The 23,775-nt window shown below is 46.2% G+C and overlaps 1 protein-coding gene across 4 annotated transcripts in view; it reads right to left on the bottom strand.

Annotated features, from left to right (window-relative positions):
* Nucleotides 1-23,775, bottom strand: part of LOC144500355 (CREB3 regulatory factor-like) — a 126,388-nt gene that overhangs the window by 101,077 nt on the left and 1,536 nt on the right. For 3 of the 4 annotated variants that reach the window (XM_078223111.1, XM_078223116.1, XM_078223112.1), the window contains exon 2: nt 7,759-7,848. The exons of the other annotated variant lie outside the window; for it this stretch is intronic. The gene's annotated coding sequence lies outside the window, so the exon portion shown is untranslated. The remainder of the gene's footprint in view (nt 1-7,758; nt 7,849-23,775) is intronic. 4 annotated transcript variants of the gene reach the window in all.

Genomic DNA, 23,775 nt, shown 5'->3' with positions numbered 1-23,775 from the left:
TAGTACTAGACCCGTCATCAATTGCTGCTTGTAGTCCTTTCTTCCCAAATTAATTTGCATCAGCTTTAGGAAGAAGCTGATTTTTGGAAAAGAACAACCAATGCTGATCTCTATTTGATTCCCTTTGTTTGGTTTCACTGCAACAATGTGCATTTATATAGCACCTTTAAGTGTAAAGCCTCCCACAGGAATGCTAATCAACTATATTAAAAAGGGCCCAAATCTTCTGGACGTGTTAAGCACTTTGTTGATGTTGTGGAGTTGATGCGCGGCGTGCTGCTAACTGAAGGAATGTCCAGTCAGAATCCCCACTTGCTGCCCCTGCAATGGGCAATGGAGTAACTCTGCCAGATTCCCATCACCAACACTCTTTACTGTGCACCAAAGGAAAAGGCTGCTCCTGCGACTTCTCAGGGAGGGCTGGCGATGGCCTAGTGGCATTATCACTAGACTATCAATCCAGAAACTCAGCTCAGGTTCCGGGAACCCAGGTTCGAATCCCGCCACGGCAGATGGTGGAATTTGAATTCAATAAAAAATATCTGGAATTAAGAATCTACTGATGACCACAAAACCATTGGTCGGAAAAACCCATCTGGTTCACTAATGTCCTTTAGGGGAGGAAATCTGCCGTCCTTACCTGGTCTGGCCTACATGTGACTCCAGAGCCACAGCAATGTAGTTGACTCTCAACCGCCCTCTGAAATGGCCTAGCAAGCCACTCAGTTCAAGGGCAACTAGGGATGGGCAATAAATGCTGGCCAGCCAGCAATGAATAAAAAAAGTCAGGTAGTCTTCGCCGCAGGACCTACAACTCCAGTACGAGTAACGTTATAGGCTTAGAAACTCCCGCTGCCTACTCCCCATTGGGAAGTCTCCGCTCACTCAATAAGGCAGCTCGTAGTCCACAAAGCTCACGGTAGATCGATTGATGATCCCCTGCGGTCTTTGTGGTCTTCATAGCAGGCAACATAAATGCTACTACGCTGACCACACTGACTTTGAATGGAGAGGGGGGAAGCAGCCAGGTTCCCAGTCAGACCTGCGGTGATATGCATCGTCACGGATGGTGGATATGAACACAAAGCCCAGTGTGACAGTCAGAGAGTTTGCTGATCCAATGGAGATTGAAAGCCTTCAGGAGAGGTGGGGAAGAGAGTGTGGGAAAGGAAACCATTGTTCCAAAAAGGAGGGTAAAAATGCACAGACTGAGTAAGCAGAGTCATGGTTTACAAGCACAATTTATATCCTGCTTACAGACGAAAACAAACCTCAGATCTTGATAAAACCATGTGACAGAAAGCGGCCGTAAACAAGTAGTGAGCAGCAACTTCCTCCAAAACAAAACCACCTTTATGTAGCTGCACAAACCTATGCTTAGTATAAAGCTGCCACTTCCTCAGCATATAGTGCGAGCAAGGGAGAGACGGTGAAACACCATTTAATCAGGGGAGGCGGTGGCCGAGTGGTATTATCGCTAGACTATTAATCCAGAAACTCAGCCAATGTTCTGGGGACCTGGGTTTGAATCCCGCCACAGCAGGTGGTGGAATTTAAATTCAAGAAGGAATATCAAGAGTCTACTGATGACAGTGAAGCCATTGTTGATGGTCGGAAAATCCCATCTGGACGAACGTCCTTTAGGGAAGGAAATCTGCTATCCTTACCCAGCCTGGCCTGAAAAGCCCATCTGGTTTGCCTAATATCCTTTAGGGAAGGAAATCTTCCGTCTTTACCCAGTCTGGCCTACATGTGACTCCAGAGCCACAGCAGTGTGGTTGACTCTCAGCTGCCCTCTGAACTAGGGCAGATAGGGATGGGCAATAAATGCTGGCCAGCCAGCGACACCCATGTCCAATGAATGAATTAAAAAAATACTCCTATAGGTATAGAGGGAAATGGGCCAAATGCGGGCAATTGGGACTAGCTTAGTGGTTTAAAAAAATAGGCGGTATGGACAAGTTGGGCCAAATGGTCTGTTTCCATGCTGTCAACATTTATGACTCTATGACTGCTATGCCTTGGGAGAAGTGGAGCATAAACACTGACGTTGACCAGCTGGGCCAAATGGCCTGTTTCTGGGCCAGCTGGACTACTCCTCAGAAGAACTGCTGCCAATGGGCCTCCTTCAGTGTTGAACTATTCTCTGCTGTAACTTCCATGCAATATAATTCTATGCAAGTCTGAAGCCCTTTATGTTTAAATTACACAGCATCAGCACACTTACGCCAAAGTATGGAATTGGCAAGAAGCTGATGTGCTCCAGGAAAGATCCACCATCTTGACCCAGCATCTTGAGCACTGGGAATGGCCTGCTCTTTCTTGCTGCTGTCAAGCAAATGCATGCTTGCCCAGTGGTGCAGGCGCGGGGATACTCATTCCGTACATCAGTGGGCGAGAGTTTGCATATCATAAATGCCTCACACCCATATTCTTCAGGTTCAGTGACCTTTTGCCCTTGGTTGTCATGCATTCTCTCATTTCCTTATTCTCCTCTGCTAAATCCAGGCCACGTGACCCGAGCAGTCACAGGGAGCGCAGGCACACAGCCTAGCCTGTAGCCTCTGGGAAAAGAGATAAGCTCGCTTACCCAATTCCCCTACCTGCATCCAGACAAGTGAAATCCATGTTGGCGTCATTATTGCTTTAAATGGTCAGTGAGTCAGTCATGAATAAGTATTTAAGAACCGAAAGGTTTACTGGGCAAGCTGGTGAGCTAAACTTTTACACAGAAAGAGTGGCTGCTGTGCGGATTTTATGTATTTGTGTTTGCTGCAGATACTTTCTCAGATTCAATAGTGTCAGTCACCACCAACAATGGTTTGAACATTTGGTTTGCTAACTTGCCCATCTCCTTTAGTGCTGGAATGGCCTGGGAATGTAACCATGGTCCAGATGGATTCCCTGTGCACCTGTACCTCTCTGAAGGCAGACAGAAGCAACACGGACAAGGCTGTGACTGATTTGACCCATAAGCTGCTTCACTCCACTTGTAAAGAAATAAATACCAAGTAATCTCATCATAGAGGACACAGACAAGGAGGAGGCCATTCAACCCTTCAGATCAGCGCCAGCTCTTGGCTGGAGCAATCGGAAGTTATTTCCACTGCCCATTACATTTCCAAATCACTCTACCCTCCAAGTGAAAAATTGACAAGTGTCGAGTCCTCCTTGATGGCATGTTATTTGACCGTGCGCTGTTCAGCTTTCAGGGCTACTTGTGCGCCAGATGCTGCTGGCATTTGTTAAAACTTCCCTCGCAGGAACAGAGGAATTTTCAGATTAAAGAAACAAGGTACATCACGCTCACCTTCTACCAACCTGAAAACCATTTACTACATCAATTGTTGCATCAGTGAGTCTGCAGCAGACCCAGACATGCAGTGAGGAACAGCACCCCCCCGCAGCACTTTGGGAACTCCAAGCTCACCTGTCCTACTCTCTCTCTTCCCCAGGCCAGAATACACCACCACACATCACACCTCCCATCTCCACTTGCTCACATGCTGGATCCCAAAATCGAATTTTCTGAATGATTCAATCATTTCCACTGTCTCCCGAGGGAATCGGTTCCATAGAAATCATATAGCGCAGGAAAAAAAGAGGCCATTCGGCCCACTGAGTCTGCACCGACAACAATCCTAGTTCTGGACTCCCCCACCACTGGGAACATTCTTTCTGAATCTACCCTGTCTAACCCTGTTAGGATTTTATAAGTTTCTATGTATTCCTTCAACAGCTACAAAATCCTTTTTGTACTGTGGCAGCCAGAACCATACACAAGTGTCGTTACGATTTATAAAATAGCACAACTACCTCATCATTGAGCTAAAATATCAACTTTTTAAACCACATCCCAACATTTGATTTACTTAGCTCACTGCCACTGGATGTGGTTGCAATAACTTCAATATATTGTCAATCAGGCCCCTCAGATCTCTCTCATTTTTGTTGTAAAGGGAGACTTTTATGCCGCTTTTTCCAAGTTCTGTAGTATTTAGAAACATTGGCATAGAAGCATGGGAAATAGGAGCAGGCCCTTCAAGCCTGTTCTGCTGTTCAATGTGATCATGATTGATCCTCTATCTCACACCATACACCCCGCACTCTCCCCATACCCCTCGACACCTTTAGTCTACAAATCTATTCCCTGCTTAAATATATTCAGTGATTTGGCCTATAACACTTTCTATGGGAGAGAATTCCACAGGTCCCCCACCCTCTGAGTAAAGAAATTCTCCTTATCTCAGTCCTGAATGGCCTGAGACAATGACCCCTTGTTCTAGAACTTCCAGCCAGAAGAAACAAGATCCCTGCATCCAGTCTGTCCAGCCCTGTCAGAAGGTCATAAGCTTCAATGAGGTCCCTCCTCCTTCTACGTTTCGGTGAATACAGTTGACCCAATCTCTCCTGCATTTCTCGCACATTATCCTTTCCATTTAAGCAATCGTCCCTTGCTAGATTTGTTTGCCCCCTTTTAAAATATTTTGCATTTTCCTATAGTGAGCGTGGTATTGTGGTGCAGTGGGCATCTGAGTCAGAAGCTCGGGTTCAAGCCTCACCCCAGAGCTTGATGGCCAAGGGAGATGCATTCATAACACGGTCAGACACGGATTATGACTGAACGCCTCCAAGTCAGAATCCTGCCTAACTCATAAATAAACTTTTAAAAAAGATCTGCTAGTGTCACAAGTAAGGTTTACATTAACACTGCAATGAAGTTACTGTGAAATTCCCCTAGTCGCCACACTCCGGTGCCTGTTTGGGCCAATGCACCTAATCAGCACATCTTTGGAGTGTGGGAGGAAACCGGAGCACCCGGAGGAAACCCCCGCAGACACGGAGAGAACGTGCAGACTCCGCACAGACAGTGAACCAAGCTGGGGATCGGACCCCCCTGGCACTGCGAGGTGGCAGTGCTAACCACTGTGCCGGTCTTTCCACCATGTGCCATTGCCAGGAAATAAGAACGGGTGAGAGTCCTGGTTGGCCATATGATGGAAAGAATGTTGGAGCCTCTGCCTTCACAATACAAGACTGCAAACTGCATGTGAAATTGCATGTTGCCAGAGCAACTTGAACTCTGCCTGATCTGTAATACACCTCTACAATGAATTCCACCACAAGCATATCCTGTTGATCACAACACACAAGGAGGGGGGCGGGGGAGGGGGGCGGGGGGGGATAGAATGGGGGTGTAGAGAGTGAGAAAGGTTGAGGGGGGGGGAAAAAGGAGGCACAGATGATGCTATTTCACTTTTAAAAAAACATCTGGAGTATTCATAGGATAGAATAGAATCCCTACAATGCAGGAGGCGGCCCATCGAGTCTGCACCGACCACAATCCAACCTAGGCCCTATTCCCATAACCCCTCACATTTACCCTGCCAATCCCCCGATACTACGGTCAATTCAACCTAACCCGCACATCTTTGGACTCTACAAATAAAAATTCAAGAACATTTTTCCACCAAAGATATATCTTCCGGCAATTTCAGTGAAGCGAAATAATAAAGCAAAGAGGGAAGCTGATGCGAGCAAAAAATAAATATTAGATTGTTTGAGTTAAGTAGATATTATCAGAGGGTAAACAGCACAATGTCAGCATTAAGCATTTGCAGTATCAGCCTTCCTAAAGCCTGTCTGAAGGGATATCATTGAATAGAGCTTTTTGACTCAGCAATAGACAAGCTGAAATTCTGCATCATTCAACAACACCCACAGAAACATCCAGACACTGAAAGGCCCAAAACGTCAAAGCCAGTGAACTTTAACCTACTCTTTCCTCCTCGTGGTATTCGCATAAATAGCCTCAGCTCTTAAAGCAGAAAGGTCAAAGCCACAGTACTTTGATGTAACAATCTACTCAAGTGGTCCCCAACCTGTTCAGTCACACATCACGCTTCAACGATACAAACAATTCCGTGGCCCGCACACTTTTTTCAGCTGAATCAATTGATCATAAAATGTCACATTTACTACGCTTACGGTCTTATTCGGGAGGTTTGCAACATAGCGCAGACAACAGGATAACTAAGGATCAAGTACATCAATATTTCATTGTCCCCCACTGAATGCATTGGCCAGAACTTTATCACCTCGCCCATCACAGAATCGGAGTGGGCGAGGGTCATAAGACCGTAAGACATGGGAACAGAATTAGGCCACTCGGCCCATCGAGTTTGCTCCATCATTCAACCACGGCTGATATTTTTCTCATCCCCATTCTCCTGCCTTTTCCCAATAACCCCTGATCCCCTTATTAATCAAGCACCTATCTATCTCTGTCTTAAAGACACTCAATGACCCGGCCTCCACAGCTTTCTGAGGCAAAGAGTTCCACAGATTCACCACTCTCTGGCTGAAGAAATTCCTCCTCATCTCTGCTTTAAAAGATCGTCCCTTTAGCATGAGATTGTTCCCTCTGGTTCTAGTTTTTCTCACCAGTGGAAACATCCTCTCCACGTCCACTCTATCCAGGCCTCGCAGTATCCTGTAAGTTTCAATAAGATCCCCCCTCATCCTTTTAAACTCCAACAAGTACGGACCCAGAGTCCTCAAATGTTCCTCATACGACAAGCTCTTCAACGATACAAACAATATCAGGATCATTCTTGAGAACCTCCTCTGGACCCTTTCCAAGGCCAGCACATCCTTCCTCAGATATGGGGTCCAAAACTGCTCACAATGCTCCAAATGGGGTCTGACCAGAGCCTTATACAGCCTCAGAAGTACATCCCTGCTCTTGTATTCTAGCCCTCTCGACATGAATGCTAACATTGCATTTGCCTTCCTAACTGCCGACTGAACCTGCACGTTAACCTGAAGAGAATCTTGAACAATGACTCCCAAGTCCCTTTGTGTTTCTGATTTCCGAAGGTCCAAAACAGAAATCTCTGTTGACCTCAGGCAGGAATTTCTGATCTTGCCCGAGCGAAACCATAAAATCCCGCCCATTGTCTGCGACCGCGAGTACAGACAGATTTTCAAAATCTGTTCAACTCAACTCTAACTATTCATGCTACTCAACCGTTCCACACACAGCACTCAGTTCAGGTGCCTGACTTTTGCCTTTTCATGTTAAGAATTTCATATTACCACCACAGCGTTTCCCAACTTCTCTCTGCAGACGAGACATTCAGGTAAGGGGCAAGTGGCATCTCCTGTCCATGGAAAGCCAAAGGCCAGATTACTCTCATCATACCATCTCTGAACACTTGCTTTCTTTTCTCTCTTGGGGTTCAGATGTTTTGTCAATAATTGAATAAGCGGAGTAATTGCCTCTTTTGACAACAAACTTATCCATTTCTTCTTAGATCGGGGTACAAAATATATCCAAAAAAATGTGGATAGGGTTTCACTGCCTGTCTAGTTTTTGTCTTGTTTTACTATCAATAAAAAAAAAATGCACGAACGGCGTTGCTTGGTTTCTATGGTGATGAGTAAAAACTATCACCTCATCTCAAGTTTGCCTTTTGGAATGTTCACATTTTAGACTCAAAAGGCCGAAACCTCACTTTTAAACTATACGGCAATTAATTTTCACAAGTTTTGAGCTGTAATTTGGAATATTGGGTTGAATATTGTTCAAGATGAAACGGTATGTTTGTTTTACATTAATTTTCATTACCGTTGTACAATATTTCACGGTACACTTGCTCAGTTCCCACGGTACATCACACCAGCAGAAAACCACTGAGCTACAATACGTATCTTCTCCCTTAATAAAAATCAAAAAATCACCAAGTAGCTACTTACCATCAGCGTGGCTGTTTCGTTCTGAATCTCCTCCACATTGCAATGAAAGTTATTTTGTTAATCCTGATGCTGTGACAGGCGGGTTCCAGCCTAGAGAAAGATACATATGTCAATGTCACAAGTATCAAACAATAATCTCTTCCCCCCCCACTCCGAAGTGTCACCTCCGTATGTGAATTGGAAAACACGGTAAGCTTATTTGTTACCACTGCTTTGCAATTTAAAACCTATTTCCCCACAAGCTGTGGTTTAAAGTGCGGGCAATTTTTAGACAATATTCTGTAACTATTGCAAATAACTGGAGATATTGACCCACACAGAGCAACAAACAAGGAGAGACACACAGACCCACACAGAGAGTGGAAGGGAGGGGAAGGCAGAGAATTAACATGCACAGAGGAGAGAGAGAATGAAAAACAAAAAAAAAAACAGCAAGAAGAAAAGAGAAAGAGGGGAGAGAGAGAGAGAGAGGCAAAGGGGGGGAGAGAGAGAGAGGCAAGGGGAGAGAGAGAGAGAGAGGCAAAGGGAGAGAGAGAGAGAGAGGCAAAGGGAGAGAGAGAGAGAGAGAGAGGCAAAGGGAGAGAGAGAGAGAGAGGCAAAGGGAGAGAGAGAGAGAGAGAGAGGCAAAGGGAGAGAGAGAGAGAGAGAGGCAAAGGGAGAGAGAGAGAGAGAGAGAGAGAGGCAAAGGGAGAGAGAGAGAGAGAGGCAAAGGGAGAGAGAGAGAGAGAGGCAAAGGGAGAGAGAGAGAGAGAGGCAAAGGGAGAGAGAGAGAGAGAGGCAAAGGGAGAGAGAGAGAGAGAGGCAAAGGGAGAGAGAGAGAGAGAGGCAAAGGGAGAGAGAGAGAGAGAGGCAAAGGGAGAGAGAGAGAGAGGCAAAGGGAGAGAGAGAGAGAGAGAGGCAAAGGGAGAGAGAGAGAGAGAGAGGCAAAGGGAGAGAGAGAGAGGCAAAGGGAGAGAGAGAGGCAAAGGGAGAGAGAGAGAGAGGCAAAGGGAGAGAGAGAGAGAGGCAAAGGGAGAGAGAGAGAGAGGCAAAGGGAGAGAGAGAGAGGCAAAGGGAGAGAGAGAGAGGCAAAGGGAGAGAGAGAGAGGCAAAGGGAGAGAGAGAGAGGCAAAGGGAGAGAGAGAGAGAGAGGCAAAGGGAGAGAGAGAGAGAGAGGCAAAGGGAGAGAGAGAGAGAGGCAAAGGGAGAGAGAGAGAGAGGCAAAGGGAGAGAGAGACAGAGGCAAAGGGAGAGAGAGAGAGAGGCAAAGGGAGAGAGAGAGAGAGAGAGAGAGAGAGGCAAAGGGAGAGAGAGAGAGGCAAAGGGAGAGAGAGAGAGAGGCAAAGGAAGAGAGAGAGAGAGGCAAAGGGAGAGAGAGAGAGAGGCAAAGGGAGAGAGAGAGAGGCAAAGGGAGAGAGAGAGAGAGAGGCAAAGGGAGAGAGAGAGAGAGAGGCAAAGGGAGAGAGAGAGAGAGAGGCAAAGGGAGAGAGAGAGAGAGGCAAAGGGAGAGAGAGAGAGAGAGGCAAAGGGAGAGAGAGAGAGAGGCAAAGGGAGAGAGAGAGAGAGGCAAAGGGAGAGAGAGAGAGAGGCAAAGGGAGAGAGAGAGAGAGGCAAAGGGAGAGAGAGAGAGGCAAAGGGAGAGAGAGAGAGGCAAAGGGAGAGAGAGAGAGGCAAAGGGAGAGAGAGAGAGGCAAAGGGAGAGAGAGAGAGAGGCAAAGGGAGAGAGAGACAGAGGCAAAGGGAGAGAGAGAGAGAGGCAAAGGGAGAGAGAGAGAGAGGCAAAGGGAGAGAGAGAGAGGCAAAGGGAGAGAGAGAGAGAGGCAAAGGGAGAGAGAGAGAGGCAAAGGGAGAGAGAGAGAGAGAGGCAAAGGGAGAGAGAGAGAGGCAAAGGGAGAGAGAGAGAGAGGCAAAGGGAGAGAGAGAGAGGCAAAGGGAGAGAGAGAGAGAGGCAAAGGGAGAGAGAGAGAGAGGCAAAGGGAGAGAGAGAGAGGCAAAGGGAGAGAGAGAAAGGCAAAGGGAGAGAGAGAGGGAAAGGGAGAGAGAGAGGGAAAGGGAGAGAGAAAGGGAGAGAGAAAGGGAAAGGGAGGGAGAGAGAGAGAGAGAGAAAGGGAGGGAGAGAAAGGGAGGGAGAGAGAGAGAGAGATAGAGAGAGAGAGAGAGAAAGGTAAAGAGATAGAGAGAGAGAGAAAGGGAAAGGGAGAGAGAGAGAAAGGGAAAGGGATAGGGAGAGAGAGGGAAAGGGATAGAGAGAGAGAGAGAGAAAGGGAAAGAGAGAAAGAGAGAAAGGGAAGGAGAGAGAGAAAGGGAAAGGAAGAGAGAGAAAGGGAAAGGGAGAGAAAGGGAAAGAGAGAGAGAGGGGAGAGAGATAAAAGGCAAAAGGGAGAGAAAAGCGAGAGAAAGATAAAGATGTTAAGACAGAAAGAGGAGAAAACGATCAAATCAAAGAGAAATTCAGTGGGAGTAAGGAAAGCGACAGAGACTCAGTCAGTGGGTGATATTGGCGCAGTTTCAGGCGGATATTCGGGTTAGAATGGGTCACCCGCTGAGGGCTCCCGGTGCCGGGTGTGGAGCGGCTCCGCTTGGGGAATTCCCCAGCCGCTTGTATCACTGCAGCTAATTCCTTACCGCTGCCTCCCAATAAAAAGGCAAACTTTTCAATTCAACCCATCCTGAATTACAGCCGGGAATCATTCCCGATATTGCTTTCAAATCCCAAAACAGAATCATCACTTTAATATCAGCCATGGGACAGATATACAGAATGATGCAGTATCCACCCGCGCTTTAATAATGTTACTCAAACTAAGTTCAATGTGAAACCAGAAGTTGTGCATCCAGCATTTTAATGATTTATAGGAAGGAGGTGGCGGCAGAGTAGCAATGCCACTGGACTGTTAATCCCTGGGTTCAAATCCCACCACGGCAGCTGGTGCATTCAATTCAACAATAAACATGGGGACAAGTTCATCAATTGTAAAAGGCACTATCAGTTCACGACCCTCCACCCTGCTCTGGGTTACTCCAGACCCAGTAAGAAGTCTCACAACACCAGGTTAAAGTCCAACAGGTTTATTTGGTAGTAAAAGCCACTAGCTTTCGAAGCACTGCTTCTTCATCAGGTAAGTGGGATTTCAGTTCACAAACAGGGCATATAAAGACACAAACTCAATTTACAAAATAATGGTTGGAATGCGAGTCTTTACAGGTACTCAAGTCTTAAAGGTACAGACAATGTGAGTGGAGAGAGGGTTAAACACAGGTTAAAGAGATGTGTATTGTCTCCAGACAGGACAGTTAGAGATTTTGCAAACCCAGGCAAGTCGTGGAGGTTACAGATTGTGTGACATGAACCCAAGATCCTTGGAGAACAAGGCGGCCTTCACAACACACGACAGCGCAGAATCGCTGAGCAGAGACTGATAGCCAAGTTCCGCACATATGAGGATGGCCTCAACCAGGATCTTGGGTTCATGTCACACTATCTGTAACCCCCACGACTTGCCTGGGCTTGCAAAATCTCACTAACTGTCCTGTCTGGAGACAATACACATCTCTTTAACTTGTGCTTAACTCTCTCTCCACTCACATTGTCTGTACCTTTAAGACTTGATTACCTGTAAAGACTCGCATTCCAACCATTATTTTGTAAATTGAGTTTGTGTCTTTATATGCCCTGTTTGTGAACTGAAATCCCACTCACCTGATGAAGAAGCAGCGCTCCGAAAGCTAGTGGTTTTTGCTACCAAATAAACCTGTTGGACTTTAACCTGGTGTTGTGAGACCTCTTACTGTGTTTACCCCAGTCCAACGCCGGCATCTCCACATCATTACTCCAGACCCAAAGCAACGTATCAAACTGCTAAAAGGAATGAAAGCAGACAGACCACCCAACATCGACCTGGGCACCGAATGGACAATGGCATGCCCAGCCCTGCCAACCCTCGCAGTGGGCAAGTAAACTACTCATTGGAGGAGGAGGCTTCACAAATATCCCCACCTTCCCACAGGGCACTTCCTGCTGAAGACCCCACAACCCGCTGAAGTCCCCATGGTCCCACAGATGTCCGTCTTCAGTCAATTCATTCACTCCGTGTGATATAAAGAAATAGCTGAAGGCATTGGATATTAAAAAGGCTCTAACAATATTGTGCTCCAGAACTAGGTGTACCCCGAGCCAAGCTGTTCCAGTACAGCTATGACAGATATTTTTTATTCATTTATGGGACATGGGTGTCGCTGGCTGGCCAGCATTTATTGCCCATCCCTAGTTGCCCGAGGGCAGTTGAGAGTTAATCACATTGCTGTGGCTCTGGAGTCACATGGAGGCCAGACTGGGTAAGGACGGCAGATTTCCTTCCCTAAAGGACATTAGTGAACCAGATGTTTTTTTCCAACAATGGTTTCATGGTCATCAGTAGATTCTTAATTCCAGATATTTTTTATTGAATTCAAACTCCACCATCTGCTGTGGCAGGATTCGAACCTGGGTCCCCAGAACATAAACTGAGTTTCTGGATTAATAGTCTAGCGATAATACCACTGGCCATCGCCTTACTGGTATTATCTCCCCCTCCCTCTCTCTCTCTCCCCCTAGGTATCTATCTACCTGGCAATGTGGAAGCTGTTGCACCTTTTTGAACCTGTTCACAAAAAGGTCAATTCCAATCCAGCTAATTATGTCCCTGTCTACTCTCGATCATCAACAAAGTGAAGGAAAGGGCTGTCAAGTGGCACTTACTTAGCAATACCCTGTTCTGTTTGGATTCTGCCAGGGTCACTCAGTTCCTGATCTCATTACAGCCTTGGTCCAAAACAGACAGAAGAGTTGAACTCAAGATGTGAGGGTGACTGCTTTTGACATCAAGGCTGCATTTGACAGAGTAGCATCAAGGAGTCCGAGCAAAACTGGGAATCAATGGGAATCAGGGGGAAACCTCTCCACTGGTTGGAATCATACCTTACCTGAGGAAAGTTGTTCGTGGTTGTTGGAGGTTAATCATTCTCAGCCTCAAGATGTCACTCAGGAATTCCTCAGGATAGCACCCTAGGACTAATAATCTTCAGATGCTTCATCAATGACCTTCTTTCTATCATCAGGTCAGAAGTGGGCATGTTCTCTGATCACTGAACAATATTCAGCACCATTCATGACTCCTCAGATACTGAAGCCATGTCCATATGCAGCAAGACCTGGACAATATTCAGGTATGGGCTGGTAAGTGGCACACAAGTGCCGGCAATGACCATCTCCAACAAGAGAGAGAATACAACCATCACCCCTTGACATTCAATGGCATAGCCATCATTGAATTCCCCATTATCAACATCATGGGAGTTATCATTGACCAGAAAATGAACTGAACCAGTCATATAAATACTGCAAGAGCAGGTCAGAGGCTGGGAATTATGCAGAGAGTAACTCATGTCTTGACTCCCCAAAGCTTATCCACTGTCTGCAAGGCACAAGTCAGGAGTGTGATGGAATACTCTCCCCTTGCCTGGACGAGTGCAACTTCATCAGCACTCAAGAAGCTTGACAACATCTAGGATAAAGCAGCCTGCTTGACACCCCATCATCCCCCACCATAAACATTCACTTCCTCCACCATCGACGCACAGTGACAGCAGTGTGCATCGTCCACAAGATACACTGCAGCAAATTATCAAGGCTCCTTCTAAAGCACCTTCCAAACCCGGGACTTCTACTACCTAGTAGGACAAGGGCAGCAGATACATGGAAACACCACAATCTGCAACTTCCCTCCCCAAGCCACACACCATCTCGATTTGGAACCATTTCACAGTTCCTTCTCTGTCACTGTGTCAAAATCCTGGTGCACCTTCCCTAACAGCACTGTGGGTGTAACGACAGCACAGGGTCTGCGGTGGTTCAAGAAGGCAGCTCATGACGGCCTTCTCAAATTAAGGATTGACAATAAATGTTGATCGAGCCAGGGATGCTCACACCCCATGGATGAATAAAAAGTATAGCAATGGAATTTAGAAAATTAAACAAGGTATGAGATTTGGTCGAGATATTCAAAGTGATGAGGGGGTCTGGAGACAGTAGATGGAGAGAAAGTATCCCCCAGGTGGAGGGGTGAAGGGCACAGACTTAAGGTAATTGGCAAAATAACAAACCATTGCGACAGCAGAGATCTTTTCATGCAACAGTTGTTAGGATCTGGAATTCACTGCTTGACAGTGTGGTAGAGGCAGATTGAGTCAAAAAGGGAATAAAACCAAAAGTAAATATTTACAGGGCTATGGTGAAAAGGCAGGGGATTGGCACTGGGTCAATTGCTCTTCCAGAGAACTGCCACAACCACGATGGGCCAAATGGCCTCTTTCTGTGGTGTAACCACTCTATTCCAGATTTATACAGAGTTAATTATAGAAATGTTTCTTCAATTCCCCACATCCCTAATTTCAAACAATGAGAAACTAAAATATTTAGAATCCATATGGCTAATATGTACCAAATTTGACAGAGGCTATTGTTTAGTTGGGTTTGTCAAACATCACTCTGCTTTCTAATTAAGGTATTTCGTTTTAATCAGGACTGAATTATGACTGACAATTCTTAAAGTTACAATACTTATTTTTTTCCCCAGTGAACCAGGTACAAATCGGTTCCAACCTTCCTTTGCAGCTTCAAGTTACTTATATAAACCAAACATATTTATGTTAAACTATATTCTGATTAATCTATCCCGAACAATGGGACTTAAACTACGATAGATAATTTAACTTACAAACTAACCTATTTAAATCAAAACAAAAAATGCTGGAAAATCTCAGCAGGTCTGGCAGCATCTGTAGAGAGAGAAACAGTTAAGATTTTGAGCCCATATGACTCTTCTTCAGAACTGTTCAAGGGTGATCTTGCTTTTCTTTATCATAGAATCTCTACAGCGCAGAAGGCGGCCATTCGGCCCATCGAGTCTGCACTGACAACAATCTCACCCAGGCCCTATGCCCATAACTCCACTTATCTGCCCTGCTAATCCCCCTGACACTAAGGGTCAATTTAGCATGGCCAATCCACCTAACCTGCACATCTTTGGACTGTGGGAGGAAACTGGAGCACCCGGAGGAAACCCATGCAGACATGGGGAGAACGTGTAAACTCCACACAGACAGTCACCCGAGATCGGAATTGAACCCGGGTCAGTGGTGCTGTGAGGCAGCAGTGCTAACCACTGTACCACCGTGCCACCCTCCTATTTAAATATAGCTTAAACACCTACCCCATTACTTCACAAATAAGGGGCAGTGTCCAAACATCTCATAATCAAATGTTCACTTCTGTGATGGAACTGGATTAGGATAAGAATACAAGAACATTAAAAACTAAGCAGGAGTAGGCCATCTGGTCCCTCGATCATGCTGATCTTTTCGTGGACTCAGCTCCACTTACCCGCCCGCTCACCATAACCCTTAATTCCTTTACTGTTCAAAAATGTATCTATCCTTGCCTTAAAAACATTCAATGAGGTAGCCTCAACTGCTTCACTGGGCAGGGAATTCCACAGATTCACAACCCTTTGTGTGAAGAAGTTCCTCCTCAACTGAGTCCTAAATCTGCTCCTCCTTATTTTGAGGCTATGCCCCCTAGTTCCAGTTTCACCCGCCAATGGAAACAACTTCCCTGCTTCTATCTTATCTATTCCCTTCATAATCTTATGTGTTTCTATAAGATCGCCCCTCATTCTTCTGAATTCCAATGAGTACAGCCCCAATCTACTCAGTCTCTCCTCATAAGCCAACCCTCCCAACTCCGGAATCAACCGAGTGAATCTCCTCTGCAACCCCTCCATTGCCAGTATATCCTTTCCCAAGTAAGGAGACCAAAACTGTACACAGTACTCTAGGTGTGGCCTCACCGGCACCTTATACAGCTGCAACATAACCTCACTGTTTTTAAATTCCATTCCTCTAGCAATGAAGGACAAAATTCCATTTGTCTTCTTAATTACCTGCTGCATTTGCAAACCAACTTCTTGTGATTCTTGCACAAGGACACCCAGGTCCCTCTGCACAGCAGCATGCTGCAATTTTTTACTATTTAAATAATTGTCCATTTTGCTGTTATTCCGACCAAAATGGATGACCTCACATTTACCAACATTGTACCCCATCTGCCAGACCCTCGCCCACTCACTTAGACTATCTATATCCCTTTGCAGACTTTCAGCGTCCTCTGCACACTTTGCTCTGCCACTCATCTTAGTGTCATCTGCGAATTTTGACACACTACACTTGGTCCCCAACTCCAAATCATTGATGGAAATCGTAAACAATTGCGGTCCCAATACTGATCCCTGAGGCACACCACTAGTCACTGATCACCAACCAGAAAAACACCCATTTACCCCCACTCTTTGCTTTCTGTTAGTTCAATTCAAAAAAAATTGGAACATTCATTAAACAACAAGCCATGATTTAATACTCATCGGTGGGTCAATTCAGATTTTGTATCTTTTTAAGAGTTAAATTCATCCTCTCCCTTCATGTAACATGCATCCCCAAAGGTGAATTAAGGAATTGGTTTCGAAAGGGCTTGAAAGCTTACGGTGCTGATTGAACAGGAAGAATTCAATCCACATGGCAGCACAGTGGTTAGCACTACTGCCTCCCAGCGCCAAGGATCTGAGTTCAATTCCCAGCTTGGGTCACTGTTTTTGCGGAGTCTGCACGTTCTCCCCATGTCTGCGTGGGTTTCCCCCAGGTGCTCCGGTTTCTTCCCACAGTCCAAAGATGTGCGGATTAGGTGGATTGGCCATGCTATATTGACCCTTCGTGTCAGGGGGACTAGCTAGGGTAAATGCATGGGGTTATAGGGATAGGGCCGGGATGGAATTGTGGTCAGTGCAAGACTCGATGGGCTGAATGGCCTCCTTCTGCACTGTAGGGATTCTATGGGTAGCGCTTGCTTCAGTACGACTGTACCTGCACAGACCAGGATGTGGGATAACAAGAACAGGATATTAAACACTCATACCCAAAACAGCCAGCAATCCTTGTTTTGTGTTATACATTTCCAGGAATTCTGAGTCACTTTTCCTGAATGTCCTCACTTTCAGTTTCTGCTTGTGATACAGACTGACAGAAGGCACTGCTTTCACTTTCTCCTTTTCAGTAAGAAACTGATCGCTCACGCTTTTCCAATCAATATCTTAATTTCTCTCTCCACATCTGTTGTTCCTTCAGTCATTCACCATGTCCCTCTCTCTCCTCCAGCCACTATCTTTATCTCTCCCTCCTTCAGTCATTCCCCAGATGTTGCTCCTTCAGTCTGTACCCAGATCGCTCCCTTTCAGTCATTTTTTTCAAATCTATCTTTCTCTCCACCTTTTCTGATTAATACCTCAATCTCTCTCTCTCCCTTTCAGTCAATACAACAATAATACCTTTATACTGCATCTTTGTCAGAGTAAACCGTATCCAAGTGCTTCATAGGAGCAGTCCTCAAACCAAGTTTGATGCAGGGCACATTAAAGCAGAGACAGATATAGAGAATGAGGAGGGGAATTCCAGAATTTAGACTCAAAGGAAATGAGGACACAGTTACCAACGAGAGAGTGATTAAAATCAGGAATGTGCAAGAGGCCGGGATTGGAGGAGCACAGAGGGCTCAGCCGGTTGTCGAGTTGCCTGAGGTTGCAAGAGATAAGGAGGTTCAAGGAGAAGGATGAATTAAAACAAGGAAGAGAACCGTAAAAACTGAAGCCTTGCTCGTTGCACTGAGGAATGTTTAGTGAACAGGGTTTCCTACAACCTAGGACACAGTCAATAAAGGCTTTGATAAACTCAGACTTTACCGCTTCCCCCCCCCGCCACCCCTTTATTTCCTGCTATTACCCAGATCACTATCCCCTTTTTATGAATATTGCCATAGGTACACAAACTGCAAATTCCCCCCCAAGTCACCATCCTGACTTGAAAATATATCACCATTCCTTCAATGTCACTGGGTCAAAATCCTAGAACTCCCTCCCTAATAGCAGTGTGGGTGTACCTACACCACATGGATGGCAGTGGTTCAAGAGGCAGCTCACCACCACCTTCACATGGGGCAATTAGGGATGGGCAGTCTGGTCTAGCCGGCAACATGCACACGGAATCATAAAATCCCTACAGTGCAGAAGGAGGCCATTCAGCCCATCGAGTCTGCACCAACCACAATCCCACGCAGGCCCTATTCCTGTAACCCCACATATTTACCCTGCTAATCCACTGACACTAAGGGGCAATTTAGCACGGCCAATCCACCTAACCCACACACCTTTGGACTGTGGGAGAAAACCAGAGCACCCGGAGGAAACCCACACAGACATGGGGAGAATGTGCAAACTCCACACAGGCAGTGACCCAAGGCCAGGAATCAAACCCGGGTCCCTGGCGCTGTGAGGCAGCAATGCTAACCACTGTGCCGCCCACATCCTTGACCTCTCTGATTATCATTATGATTATTTCTTGCTCAACATTCTAGTCATTATGTTGCTTTCTCTCCCTCTTCCAGTAACTATCCTGATCGCTCAACTTATAAAGTTTACCAATCTCTCTCATCACATCACATAAACTTGCACATCACATAAACTGCCCACTCTGTCTAACCTTCCACTTGCTATTACGTCTGTGGCTGTTGATCTACTCATTTAGCTTCATCTTTGGTCCTATTTTCCCCCCAGTAAAACCTTTAAGGTTCTCCCCATTGTAATCGTCCTCCCCCGGTATGGATGCTTTTCTCTATCACTCATATCCAATGGCCACAAACTTCGGCATAATAGATGAACACAGGAGCAGGAGTAGGCCATTCAGCCCTTCAAGCCCACTCCACCATTTAACATGATCATGCCTGATCTTATCCTGGTCTCAACTCCACTTTCCTGCCTGCTCCCCATAGAATCCCCACAGTGTAGAAGGAGGCCATTTGGCCCATCGAGTCTGCACCAACAACAATCCCACCCAGGTCCTACCCTTGTAACCCCACATATTTACTCCACTATCCCTCTAACCTATGCATCCCAGGACACTAAGGAGCAATTTAGCATGGCCAATCACCCTAACCCACTCATCTTTGGACTGTGGGAAGAAACTGGAGCACCGGGAGGAAACCCATGCAGACACGGGAAGAATGTGCAGACTCGGGAAGAATGTGCAGACTCCATACAGACAGTGACCCAAGCTGGAAATCGAACCCGGGCCCCTGGAGCTGTGAGGCAGCAGGGCTAAAGACTGTGCCACCCCTTTATCCCGCTTTCCATCAGAAACATATCTATTGCTTTCTTGAATCTGTTGATTGATTCTGCCTCCACTGCACCCTGGGGCAGTGAGTTCCACAGTTTCACAAACCTGAGAAATAGTTTCTCCCCACCTCAGTTTGGAACCTACCTCCTCTCACTCTAGATCCATGACCTCTCGTTCTAGACTGTCCCACAAGGTCTTATCAATCCCCTTTAGTATTTTATATTCCTCGATCAGATCCCCCCTCATTCTCCTGAACTCCAGCAAGTACAAGCCCAAGTTATTCAACCACTCCTCGTATGACAGCCACTTTCATCCCTGGAATCAATCCGGTGAACCACTTAGTTGAGCCGGAATCCTCTGATCTGATGGGTTTCCCTCTGCTCTGCCAAGACAGGCAGTACTCCAGGATCATCTTGAAGAGCAAAGATGACCTGTTCTTTTCTCTGCTCCCAACAATTGTTTTAAAACCCATTTTCCCGCTCTCCCCCCTCACCTGTATGTGCGAGGAGCTCGCGGACTTTACTGTCACTGAGATTGAAACCATCCATGGAGTTGCCCCGGCTGATGCTGCCCACTCTCCTCGCCACCCCACACTGCCCCTATTTACCACCAAGCCAAACATCATGCCAGTCTTACACTTGACCCTGTTTGTTCACCTCCATCTCCCCTCATGACTGACCTGCTGTCTGAAACCAGCTCCAGTACCCACTCAACCTCCTTCTCAACACAAGCCGACATGTAACTGGGACTGCCCATCATCAGCAACTTCTTCCTTCTTTCAGAACTGCCTTCATCCCACTCCTCAAATCTCACACGTTTTTACCAACTATTAACCCCTTGCCAGCCTCCCTATTCCCTACAAAATCCTTTAACATGCTATCAAATCCTCTGAAATATGTTCCCACAATGCCACGTCTAAATCTTTCAATTAGATTTCTGCTCCTGTCATAGCGCTAAATCAAAGTCAGAGGCGAGATCCTCCATGACTTTAACTCTTCCTACTTATCTGAAGCTCTTGACAAGAGTCAAACCTACCATTCCCTTCAATGCCGTTCTTCCATTGTACAGTTTAGTGAGACTGCCTTCACTTGGTTTCACTCCTACCTACCCAAACCTAGCTAAAAGATCTGCCTGTTGCCACACCTCTGGAACTCTTCCTGACTTATTCCTCTTCCTCATACGCCGGCGAGCACTTGGCGGCATCAACCATAGACATGGGGTGAGTTTCCATTGGTACACTCTTTGGAAAATTTCTGACCCAAGCTATTCAGCCCCTCGGACCTCAACTTGATCAAGGTGATCTGCAACTTAACTCCATTCTCCTGTCTTTGTCTCACATTGTTTGACACCCCATTTAGGAAAACTCCATATATCTCAATCATAACATTGAGTTCCACCTCTACACAACTTTGCTGGACCCCTCCCCTCCTCGAGTATCGCAAGTTCCTTCGGTATGACACAAAGCTGTGTGGGCAGGGTGAACTATGAGGAGGATGCAGAGATGCTTCAGTGTGATTTGGACAAGTTGAGTGAATGGGCAAATGCACGGCAGATGCAGTATAAATGTGGATAAGTATGAAGTTATCCGCTTTGGTAGTAAAACCAGCAAGGCAGATCATCTGAATGACTATGGATTGAGAGAGGGGAGTGTGCAATGAGACCTGGCTATCCTTGTACACCAGCCACTGAAGATAAGCATGCAGGTGTGGCAGGAGGTAAAGGCAGCTAGTAGTATGTTTGCCTTCATAGCGAGAGGATTTCAGTACAGGAGCAGCGGTGTCTTGCTGCAATTATACAGGGCCTTAGTGTGGCCACAACTGGAATATTGTTTGCAGTTTTGGTCTCCTTATCTGAGGAAGGATGTTCTTGCTCTGGAGGGAGTGCAACAAATGTTTACCAGATTGATCCCTGGGATGGGAGGACTGATTTATGTGGAGAGATTGAGTCGGTTAGGATTATATTCACTAGAATTTAGAAGAATTGGGGAAAAGGGGGAGCTCTCATAGAAATTTATAAAATTGTAACAGGACTAGACAGGGTAGATGCAGGGAGGATATGCCCGATGGTGGGGGGAGTCCAGAACCAGGGGGTCACAGTCTGAGGATATGGTGTCGACCATTTAGGACTGAGATGAGGAGAAATTTTTTCCACCTAGAATGGTGAGCCTAGAATGGCGGCACGGTAGCACAGTGGTTAGCACTGCTGCTTCACAGCTCCAGGGTCCCGGGTTCGATTCCCGGCTCGGGTCACTGTCTGTGTGGAGTTTGCACATTCTCCTCGTGTCTGCGTGGGTTTCCTCCGGGTGCTCCGGTTTCCTCCCACAGTCCAAAGATGTGCAGGTTAGGTTGATTGGCCAGGTTAAAAATTGCCCCTGAGATGCGTAGGTTAGAGGGATTAGCAGGTAAAATATGTGGGGGTAGGGCCTGGGTGGGATTGTGGTCGGTGCAGACTCGATGGGCCGAATGGCCTCCTTCTGCACTGTAGGGATTCTATGATTCTATGATTCTGTAGAATTCTCTACCACAGAAAAGCAGTAGAGGCCAAAACGTTGTATGTTTTCAGGAAGGTGTTAGATGTAGCCCTTGGGGCTAAAGGTATCAGAGGATATGGAGTGGGGGGAAAGTGGGAAAAGGTTACAGAGTTGGATGATCAGCCATGATCATAATGAATGGCGGAGCAGGCTTGAAGGGCTGAATGTCCTCCTCTGCTCCTTTTTTCTACATTTCCAACATTGCAAAGAACAGAACCATTATGTTAAGAAGCAAAACCGGTAATCTCACCACTGATTTCCTGGCCAGCGTCACTCTGAACCAGATGGTTAGCAACCTCAACGTTCTACTTGACCCCGAACTGAACATCCAGACCCACGTAATCTCCACCACAAAGATCACCTACTTCCAACTCTCTAATAATGCCCCCCACACCATCTCAGTCCTCATGATGCTGAATCTCTCAGCAACTGCCTGCTTTAGATTCCAACCCTCTGCTGTCTGACCTCCCATTATTGGGATGTAGGTATTTCTAGATTTAAAAAAGATCCAGGGTCTGTCAACTTTACATTCCATGGTCCTGGCCATTGCATGTTACTAATGCAGCTGTTTACCAAACGTAACGATTAATCTCTCATTTCTCCCTCTCTCTCCCCACACTTCCTCTCTTCTAATCATTCCCGCCATCTCTCTACCTCCCCTGCCCAATCATTCCTTTCATTGAGTCATAGAGGTTTACAGCACGGAAACAAGTCCTACGGCCCAGCTTATCCATGCTGCCCTTTTTTTTTAAACAACTAAGCTAGTCCTAATTGCCCGCATTTGGTCCATCTCCCTCTATACCCATCTTTCCCATGTAACTGTCTAAATGCTTTTTAAAAGACAATCCACGTCTTCCAGTTATTGTTCTGATAGCTTTTCCCAATTATCATCCTAATTTCCCAATTATCATCCTAATTTCCCTTTCTTCCCTCAACTCCTATCCTAATGTCTCTCCCCCTTTTCCACCACCCCAATCTTCTCTCCTTTGCATTCATTCACTTAGGAGACCGCAAGATGCAACAGCAGAACTAGGCCATTCGGTCCATCGAGTCTGCTCCACCACTCAATGAGATCATGACTGCTCCGACATAATCATTAGCTCCACTTTCCCACTTTATCCCCATAACCTTCGATTCCCTTACTGATTAAAAATCTCAGCCTTGAATATATTTAATAACCCAGCCTTACAGTCCCCCTGCGGTAAAGGATTCCACAGATTCACTACCCTCAGAGAAGAAATTCTTCCTTAGCTTGGAGCGGCACGGTGACACAGCGGTTAGCACTGCTGCCTCACAGCTCCAGGGACCCAGGTTCGATTCCCGGCTTGGGTCACTGTCTGCGTGGCGTTTGCACATTCTCCCCGTGTCTGCCATGGGTTTCCTCCCACAGTCTGAAAGACGTACTGGTTAGGTGCAATCGCCGTGCTAAGTTCTCCCTCAGTGTAACCCGAACAGGCACTGGAATGTGGGACTAGGGGATTTTCATTCTTCATTGCAGTGTTAATGTAAGCCTACTTGTCAGACTAATAAATAAACTTTAAACTCTGAGATTGTGCCCTCTGGTCCTGGATTCTCCCATAAGGGGAAGCAATTTCTGAGCATCTACCTTGTCAATCCCTCCGAGTATCCTATATGTCTCAATAAGGTCACCTCTCATTCTTCTAAACTCCGACAGAACGTGATCTCTTTTTCTCCTCTTGCCCTTCCAGTTATCTAATCTCTCTCCCCTTTACCTTTCTGTCTCTCCCTCTCACGATCATTTGATTTATTTAACCATGTTCCAGATTGATTCTATTCTTCTTTCTCCAGTCATTGTCGTGAACTTAATTCCACCTCATTCATGCATTCTTCTCACTGCAGTCTGCTTCCTCTATTACGTAACACACAGTTCTGTATCTTTTTCTGTTTCCTCTTCTATGACAGCATTGATCTTTCTCTCCCTCAAGCCCAGCATTATCCCGATGCATTTTTCTACCCCTTTCCAGTGATTCACATCCCCCTCCCATCCTTCCTCTTGAGCCCACTCCTTTCCTATCTCTCCCTCTCTTTCTCCTGCCTCACCACTTAATTATTGACATTTTGCGTTGCAACCGGTGAATTAAGTTTGCTTTTATTCAGGGTCATCTATTCATCTGGAATAACACTTTGCAAATGGACCTCTACAACACAATTGGTGGCCCTTATAATAACAAAAATCTGCAACATTTTGTGTAATTTCAGGAATTATGAGCTGTCCAGTATAGAATCTCTGCACA

This window comes from Mustelus asterias, chromosome 11, assembly GCF_964213995.1.
Source record: "Mustelus asterias chromosome 11, sMusAst1.hap1.1, whole genome shotgun sequence".
NCBI classification, from domain to species: domain Eukaryota; kingdom Metazoa; phylum Chordata; class Chondrichthyes; order Carcharhiniformes; family Triakidae; genus Mustelus; species Mustelus asterias.
This window is presented reverse-complemented; position numbering and strand designations above follow the sequence as displayed.